Consider the following 9992-nt stretch of genomic DNA (forward strand, 5'->3'; position numbering starts at 1 on the left):
CTGGTGGATTCGAACTGTGCGCCTCTGGGATTGTAGTTGCAGCTCCTTGCCACTAGGCCACCAGAGCTCCTCCCAAAAATATAATTTTAAAGAATAAGAGAATAAGAGTTTGATCCAAACCCTGGTATTTTTATTGCTTCATATGAATGTGAAAGTTGTACAATGAATAAGGAAGATCAAAGAAAGAATTGATGCCTTTAAATTTTGGTGTTTGCAAAGAGTATTCAATATACCATGAGCTGGCAACAGAACAAACCAATCTGTTTTGGAAGAAGTTCATCCAGAATGTGCTCCCTAGAGACAAGACTTTATCTCACCTTATTTGAACTGGAACAGAAGATTCTTTAGAGAAAGAAACATGCTTGTTTTCTCAGAGTACTGGTATAATAGGGATGGATTAAAAAAACAAAAAAAAATAAAAAAAAATAGGAGAGATTAAAGCATGAGGAATGAAGTTGCTGATTACACACTTTCACTAAAATAACTATTGTATATTGTAAGGCAAAGTATTATGATGAAATGTGCAAGGAGCTGGAGTCAGAAAATCAAAAGGTCGGAACTCACTCAGCATTTTTAAAAAAAAAATTATTATTTTTTGTGTGTGTACCGTCAAATTGGATCCGACTGGTACAGAAGGAGATTGTGCTATCTTCGATAGCAGAGGCTCTGGTGGATTACAATTGTGTGCCTCTGGGATTGCAGTGCAGCTTCTTGCCACTAGGCCACCAGAGCTCCCTCACTTAGCAGTTCTTTTTTTTTTTTTTAAATTAAATTTTATTAGTTTTAATGAACATCTACAGAGATTTGGGGTTTTTATTCACACTTAGCAGTTCTTAAGCTGAAGGAACTAAAGAACAAATTCAAGCCACAAGTTGCAGTGCTTAAGGATGTAACGGGCAGAGTATTGAATGACTCAGAAAGCATTAAAAGAAGATAGAAGGAGTATACAAAGTCATTTTTCCAAAAAGAATTGGCTGACATGGAAGAATTTCTAGAAACAACATATGATCAAGAGGCAATGATGATGAAGGAGGAAGTTCAGGGAGCTCTGACCGACTTGGCAAAAAATAAAGCTCCAGGAATTGATGGAATACCAATTGATGTATTGTAACAAACAAATGCTGCCTTGGATGTGCTCACCAAGTTGTGCCAAAAAATCTATATGACAATTATTTGGCCAACTGACTGGAAGAGATCTATATTTATTCCCATTCCAAAAAAAGGAGACCTGACAGTGTGGAAGTATCACACACTAGCAAAAAATCCTGCTGAAGATTATTCAGAAATGACTGGAATAGTTGATTGGTGGAGAACTACCATAAATACAAGCTGTATTTAGAAGAGATCATAGCACTAAAGACATTATCGCCAATGTTAGATGGATCTTGGCAGAAAGCAAATAGTACCAGAAGGATGTCTATCTGTGTTTCATTGACTATGCAAAGGCATTTGTCTGTGTGGATCACAACAAATTGTGGCTAACTTTGAGTAAAATGGGAATCCCAGAACACTTGACTATGAATATGTTGTTGTTAAGTGGCGTCAAGTCATAGGTGACTCATAGTGACCCAATTAATGGAAGTCCTCAACACTTGTGTGACTTTCAACCTTTCTCCAGGTTCATAGGATTTCTGGAGGCAAGCTATTATGGGAATGGATGCCACTCCTGCTTCCAAGCTTCTTTTAATCAGGGAGCTCCACCAAACACTGTCCACCATAGGTAACTATTATCACATTTGAAACATCAGTGTTACAGTGTTTAGCATTAATTTGTGATTGTGAGTAAGCAAAACCTTTATTTGGACCAGGAAACAGTCCTCAGAACAGATGAGGAAAACACTGCATGACTCAAAATCAGAAAAGTACTGTGTCAGGGATGCATCCTGTCTCCATACCTTTTCAATTTATATGCAGAATAGATCATTCAGGAAGCAGGGCTTTATGAGGAGGAATGTGTCATCAGAATTGGAGGAAGACTCATCAACAACCTACGTTATGCAGATGACACAACTCTTGCTTGCGGAAACTGAAGACCTGAAGTGCTTGCTGAAGATGGACTGTAGTCTTCAATATGGATTGAAGCTCAACATCAAGAAGATAAAGATTTTCATCACTGGGCCAATTGGCAGCATTCTGATAGATGGGGAAGAGACTCAAGTTGTTAACAATTACAGCTTCCTTGGTCCCACAATCAACACTCTTGGCACCGGCAGTTAGGAAATCAAAAGATGTATTGCATTTGGAAAATCTGCTGTTGGGGACCTCTCCAGTCAGTCTAGAGATTAAGGTGTACCTAATCCAGATCATGGTCTTCACAATTACCTACCATGTGTTAGAGAGCTGGTTGATGAATAAGGATGACAGAAAAATTGATGCCTTTGAATTGTGGTGCTGGAAAAGAGTCTTGAAGATACCATGGACTGCCAAGAAGACAAATAGGTTTTCCTTGGAGAGAGTGAAAGCAAGTTTCTCCTTGGAGGCTAGGTTTTTGAAGTTTGGTCTCACATACTTTGGGCATGTGGCCAGGAGAGGTGGGTCCTTGGAGAAGGACATCATGCTTGGGAGGGTGGAGGGACAGTGCAGGAGAGGAAAATCCCGGATGAGATGAATTGGTATTGGGCAATGGGGGTTGTTTTGGAATTAGTGAGACTGGCTCAGGACAGGGCAAGTTTCAAGGCTGTTGTAGACAGCGTCACTATGGTTTGCAGGTGACTCGATGCACACAACAACAACAGCAACAATATTGTAAGGAGAAAGTTAATTTTTCATATGTGAATGTTAAAGGCTGCAGAAGCTCGAGGGTGGCCTATGGAGTTTATCTTTCAATATGACTTCTCTAGCCCTTATTTAGGGAGCTCTGCTGGCCTAATGGCAAGAAGCTGTGCTGCAATTCTGAAGGCACACAATTTGAGGCCGCCAGCTGCTCCATGGAAGAAGGATGGGCAATCTCCCATGTGCTACTTAACTGCCTCTGAAAACCCTCAGGAGAGTCAGCTATGGGTCTGATTCCACTCCATGTACTCAACAATGTTTTAAATATACTTTTACGAGAGGCCAGTTCTTGAAAAAAGGCCATCATGATTGGAAAAGTTGAGATCTGTGAAGGAAAAGAAGACCCTCATGGACATGGCTTGATACAGCAGCTGTGACAATAGGCATGGTAGAGATTATGAGAAAGATTCAGGACTGGGAAAGACTTCATTCTATCGTGTGTAGATTGCTAGTAGTCAGAGATAGTACCCAACAACAATAACTGCATGATTTAGTGTCCTAATAGTAAGAAGCTGCCCTGTAATCTCAGTGTGTGGTTGTAATTCATCAGGGTCTCTGCAGGAGAAGGAGAGGCAATCTCCTTCTATGTGAATAACTGCAGGGTCAGCTTCTATGTGAAAACCCACTGCAGGGTCAGCTCAAAAGCACACAAAACGACAGATTTTAGTAAACATTCCCTGTTTTGGAGCTGAAGTTACATATAATTTCTCAATTTTTTTGCCTAATAAAGAAAATGACAAATGTATGAAGAAAAAAGATCAAAACAAAAAAACTCCGATAAAATTAGCATGAGATATTTTAGTCTGTTTGTTAGACAGTTCAGATGTATCTAACTGCACACAAATCTAATATTGCACATGAAAACTAAAGCAAACGGAACCCATTGATGTTGAGTCAGTTTTGAATCAGAGCAACCCTCTGTAGACCAGCATAGAATTACCCTACGTGTTTTTCAAGGCTGCAGTCTTTTTATAGAAGAAAACTGGCACATCTTTCTCCCTTGGAGGGACTGGTGGATTCAAACCACTGGCTTTTCAGTTAGCAGCCACACGCTTAGCCTATGTGCCACGATGGATCTTGATCTGAAAGTTAGGATTAATAAAAATATACATTTTGAAAAGTGAGTATTAACTTCAAAATATTTTGCTTTACGATTTCTTTTTAAAGCTTCTTTCTAAAGATTTGTTCCTTTATACATTTAAAGCGAAAGTTCAACTGGCTTAAAAATGACTAGAATTCTACTTCCTTGGGTCCAATAAGATTTTTCCATTATGGAGAAACAAACCCACACTGTGGATTTTACTGTGAAAGGGCTGGATAATTCAGGGTGATGTCTTTCAGGGTGAACTCAGGGTTAGGGTTGGCAGGAGTGAAGAGAAAAGGAGAGTTCATTAATATCTCTAATACACTAGCTCATAGAAATCACAAACATTTTCCTTTCTTCTCCTCACAAAGGAACCACAATCCAACCTCAAACCCAAACCTATTTTGACCAAGTCAACTGTAGATGTTGCACAGTAGAACTACTCGCTGTGGTTTTCTTGGCTATAATTTTTACAGAAAACAATTACCAGGACTTTCTTCCATGACAGTACTGTGTAACTACAATTCACCAACCTTTATGCGAATGCTTGAGTGCAAATCATTTGCATAGGGACTTTACTAGCTGTTTGTGTTGTTATTGTTAAGTGCTGTTGAGTCGTAGACGACTCATAGCGACCCTATGAAGGAAAGACCTGAGGCCGGTTCATAGAGTTTCCAGAGGCAAGCCATTTCGGAAGTGGGTGCCACTCCTGCTTCCAACCTTGTTTTAATCGGGAAGCTCCACCAAACACTGTCCACCATGGATAACCGTTATTACATTTGGCACATCAGTATCACACTGTTTAGTATCAGAGCAAGCATGAGTTACCTCTATACAGCAACGCACAGACCACTGCTATACCACTTAAAAGAATGTTTGACAAAAAAACCAATTTAAACCAGGCCTGAGGACTACAGATTAAAAGCACCCACCTTGGGCTTGGTAGCATCACTTTCTGTCCACTAGGCAAACAGAGCTCTCTCTGTTAGACAGCTAATTAATTTATTATGCTCACATGCTCACTGAAACTACCTTGATTTCTTTTATCCTTTCCTCAATATTTCCATCTTTTGTAATGTAGTGTGTAATATATTCTTTGTAATAGAACATGCAAATGTTTCCTTTCTTGTACCCTTCCTTTCATGCCATACCCCAGAGAGGGGCCTTACTTTTCCTTGTGCATTTCACGCAGTCATGGAGGGGATGTGACAGCCTGTGATACAGCCAGATCACACCACCGGAACAGGCTGCTTATCTGGTCACTGCTGGATGCCCTCTGTCGCACCCACTGACACTATTTTCACTGGATGCTGCCCCAGCAGGAGCAATGATGCTCCACTATACTATATGGGTCTTCTTTTTTTCTGCCAGGCACTCGGTCCCTCTTCCTTTTGTACTAATATGATAAAACAGGGTTTAAAATGTGTGAGTGTGGTGCTCTTACAGTCTTTCTTTCCTCCTCTGTCCCCACCCCTCAGGAGAATATGTTTTTTTATCCTCACAGATGCTTTCTCTTCTATTTGGCTCCATGTTAGAAGGCATGAGTAGCAAATGCAGATATCTGAGTTCTGTAGAAAGATGACTTAAGTGAGTGAGCAGGTGCTGGGCTGAGGTTCTGTAGAACTGAAGTGATACTTCATATAAAGAGAATGGCTGCGACCAACCTCCGGTGAGAGAATTAGGGTATCAATTTAGCCAGGTCTTCTCATATTCTAGAAATGCAAATTTTTAAAGTGAAATTGTTCCACCCTCAAATGTTAGTAGCTGACTCAATAAAGAGAGAAACACGTAATAAAACTGGCAAATTGAGTGTGACTTTGAGGCAGTATTGTGAGAAAGGATTGAGATTATTGATGATCTCATCTTTCTCGGATTCACAATCAATACTCTTGATACCAGGAGTCAAAAATCAAAAGACGAATTATAGTGATAAAACCTACTGTTAAGGATCTCTCCTGCGTGCTAACGAGCAACAATGTGAGTCTAGAGACTAAGGTGTGCCTGACTCAAGTCATAGTCTTCCCAGTTGTTTGCTGTGTTTCTGAGAGCTGGACAATGACTTAGGATGACAGAAGAATTGACCCCTTTGAGTTATGTAGTGTTGGCAGAGTGCTGAAGATACCATGGACTGCCAAGAGAGCAAATAAGTCTGTCCTGAAGAGGGTGAGATCAATTTGCTCATTAGAGGCAAGGATTTTGAAGCTCCATCTCACATTCTTTGGGTACATAGCCAGGACAAGCCAGTTCTTGGAGAAGTGCATCATGCTTCAAAGGGTAGAGGGTCAGCACAGAGGAGGAAAATCCTAGATGAGATAGAGTGACAACAGTGGCTGTGGCAATTGAGTCAGGTGTGTCAGAGATGGTGAGGTTGGCTCAAGACAGAGCAAGCAACAACAACATAGCTGTGGTTGCCATTTTACCACCTCTACACTAAAAAATTCTATCTAACTTGAACTCACAATCAACTAGATTGCATTGAGCAAAGGATCTGCTACCAAGGATTTCATAAATATGAAATACTAAAGAAAATACTAGATTACTAAATACTAAATGAATTGGGGGTCTCTAGCCAGAGTTTGCCAGTGATTGGGCATGCCGGAATAGCCCTGGTGTGTCCACTTACTGTACAGCGTTAACTTGTGGTTGCTGTGAAGCTGAACATTGTGACACTGATGTGTCAAATGCATTTATGGTTACTCATGGCGGACAGTGTTTGGTGGAGCTCCCTGATTAAAACAAGCTTGGAAGCAGGAGTGGCATTCACTTCCGTAAATAGCTTATCTCCGGAAACCCTATGAACCTGGAGAAAGGATGAAAGTCACGCAAGTGTTAAGGACTTTCATTCATAGGGTCGCTATGAGTCGCTCACAACGGATGCCATTTTGAAGATTAAGATGTGCTTAACAAACTATGGCATTTTCAATGCTTTCGTATATATGTTAAAGATGGACAATGAATAAGAAAGACTGAAGAAGCCTTGATGCCTTTGAATTGTGGTGCTGGGAAAGAGTACTTAGCTCAGTGTACCGTGGATTGTGGAAAGAACAAACAAATCTGTCTTGAAACAAGTGCAGCCAGGATGCTCCTTAGAAGCAAAGATAGTGAGAGCTGGTCTCACGCACTATGGGAATGTTATAAGGAGGGGGCCAGTCCTGGAAAGGAGACATCATGCTTTGAAAAGTGGAGGGTTAGTGAAGGAGAAGAAGACCCTCAATAAGATGGATCGATAGAGTTACTGCAACAGCGGGCTTAAGCACAGTGGAGATCGTGATGATAGCACAGAATTGGGAAGGTTTCGGTCTGTTGTGCATGGACTTGCTCTGAGTTGGAGTCGACTGGACAATGGCTAACATTGAGAAAAATGAGAATCTCAGAACACTTAGTATGCTCATAGAAAACCTATAGTTAGGGGAGCTCTGGTGGCCTAGTGGCAAGGAGCTGCAACTACAATCCCAGAGGTGAACGGTTCGAATCCACCAGATGCTCTGCTGGGGAAGGAGGGACAAGCTCCTCCTGTACCAGTCAGATCTGATTTGACAGTACACGCACACAAAAATAATAATAAAAAAAAAGAAAACCTATAATTAGACTAAGATGCTGTTTTCCTAATGGAGCAAGGGAATTTGGCATGGTTTAATAATCAGGAACAGTGTGCATCAAGGGTGTATTATTTCTCCATACATATTCTATCTATTGTTGTTGTTAGGTGCTGTCAAGTCAAGTATGGCTCATAGACCTTATGAACAGCTTATCTGAATCCCCCTGCTTTATCCTGTACCTTCCTTATCATCTCTGACACACTAGAACCCACTGTTGAAGCCATCATGCCCATCCATCTCATTAGAGGTATTCCTCTTCTTTGCTGACCCTCCTCTTTCCAAGCAGGAGGTCCATTTCGAAGGATTAGCCTCACCTACCTACGTGTCTAAAGCATGAAAGATAAATCTTCACCATCTTTGCGTCTAAGAAGCACTCTGGCTACACTTCTTCTAAGTCATGTTTGTTTGTTCTTTTGATAGTCCATGGGATATTCAGTGCTTTTCTCCAGCACCACAACTAGAGGCATCAATTTTTCTGTCATTATTACTCATTGTCTAGCTCTCTGATGCATAGTAGGTGATTGAGAAGACTGTGTCCTGAATCAGGTGCACGTTAGTCTTCAAACTAATATCATTGCTCTTCAGCACTTTGGAGAGGTTCTGGACAGTGGACTTGCCCAGTGCAATGTTTTTGATTGCCGTCGAGTTGAGCACAACTCATAGCAACTCTGTGAGCAAAAGATCTAATGCCTTTCTATAACTACCATCATTTCTCCAAGTTCATAGGGTTTCCATAGGCATGTGGTTAAAGAAGTGGATACAACTCCTGCTTCCAAACCTGTTTAACAACTGGGAGCTCCACGAAACACTGTCCACATTGGGAAACCATTATGGCGCTTAACACCTCAATGGCCCAAGATTCAGTATCACAGCAAACCCAGATTACCTCAGTACAGCAAATTGACAGAGTGATGTACAAAGTGGAAGAATATTCCTCCAAAATATAACACGAGTCTCACTTAGCAGTGGTTAAGTGCCGTCAAGTTGAAACTACTCATAACGACCCAATGAACAAAAGACCTGAACCCTGTTCTATAATTAACATAATTTCTCTATATTCATAGTTTCCAGAAGCATCTGGTTTAGGAAGTGGATGCCACTCTTGCTTCCAAACTTGAATCAATCTGGAAGCTCTTCCAAACACTGTCTATGATGGGTGACCATTATGGTTTATTTTTTTTATTTATTATTATTTTTGTGTGAGTGTACTGTCAAATCAGATCTGACTGGTACAGGAGGAGATTGTCCCTCCTTCCCCGGCAGAGCATCTGGTGGATTCGAACCATGCACCTCTGGGATTGTAGTTACAGCTCCTTGCCACTAGGCCACCAGAGCTCCCCTGACCATTATGTTTTTTGACACACAAGTATGGTGCAGTGTTTAGTGTCACGGCAACTCCAAGTTACTTCAGTACAGCAAATAGAGAAATGACTACTGTACCACTTGAAGATTTAACATCAATTAAGTAGAAATTTAATTAATGAAAATTTTCATTAAAACTTAAAGCATTACCATTAATTAATGAAAACTTTCCTTATTTGACCCTCTTTAAGATACAAGAAACCAACTTGTAGAGTGGAACCACGCCACAAGAGCTTCCAGGCCAGCCACAGACTTGGCCTGGCACTAAGGAATTTTAAAGACACACCCAACAAATGCTGTTGACTATAATAAACCAAGTAGACCCTCTGCCCTTGGGTCACTGTTGGCTAAATCGGGCAAAAGTCCAGTCAGCTGACACCCGCCTGTGGAGGGAAAAAAAAAACCCAACAACACAATCCAAAACTTTCCTTACATGACCCTCATCAAGATGTGAGAAACCAACTTCTAGAGTGGAAGTACTGCATAGGAGTCTACGAGAAAGGGTGAAACCGAGTTTCTCCTTCGAGTCGAGGATTTTGAAACTCTGTCTCACATGAAAGATTCATCAATAACCTGTGTGATATAGATGACTTAACTCTAGAAACATCTGCTGTAGAAGCTCAAAGATTGTAGTCTTCAATATTAATTGCATATCAACATTGTTGTTGTTGGTAAGTGCCATCCAGTTGTAGACGACTCATAGCGACCCTAGGAACGAAAGGCCTGAGCACTGTTACTACAATTTCTGGAGGCAAGCCATTTTGGAAGTGGATGCCACTTCTGCTTCCAAGCTTGTTTTAATCAGGAAGCTCCACCAAATACTGTCCACCATGGGTAACCATTATCATATTTAGCACATCAATGTCACAGTATTTAGCATCACAGCAAGCACGAGTTACCTCTGCACAGCAATGCACAGACCAGTGCTCTACCACCTAGAAGAATGGTTTGGTGGGTTTTTTCCCCCATCAAACATAACAAGATTAAGAAACCAAAAATCCATTGTTGTTGTTGTTGTTAATGTGCTGTCGAGTCGCTTGCGACTCATAGTGACCCTATGTACAACAGCCCTAAACTCGCTCTGTCCTGTGCCAATCGCACTGTCTCTGACACTCCCATCCCAATTATCCCAGTCACTGAATCAATCCACCTCATAGAGGGCCTTCCTCTCCTGC

Source organism: Elephantulus edwardii, unplaced genomic scaffold, assembly GCF_000299155.1.
Source record: "Elephantulus edwardii isolate Elephantulus edwardi_28Jun2011 unplaced genomic scaffold, EleEdw1.0 scaffold00137, whole genome shotgun sequence".
Classification (NCBI taxonomy): domain Eukaryota; kingdom Metazoa; phylum Chordata; class Mammalia; order Macroscelidea; family Macroscelididae; genus Elephantulus; species Elephantulus edwardii.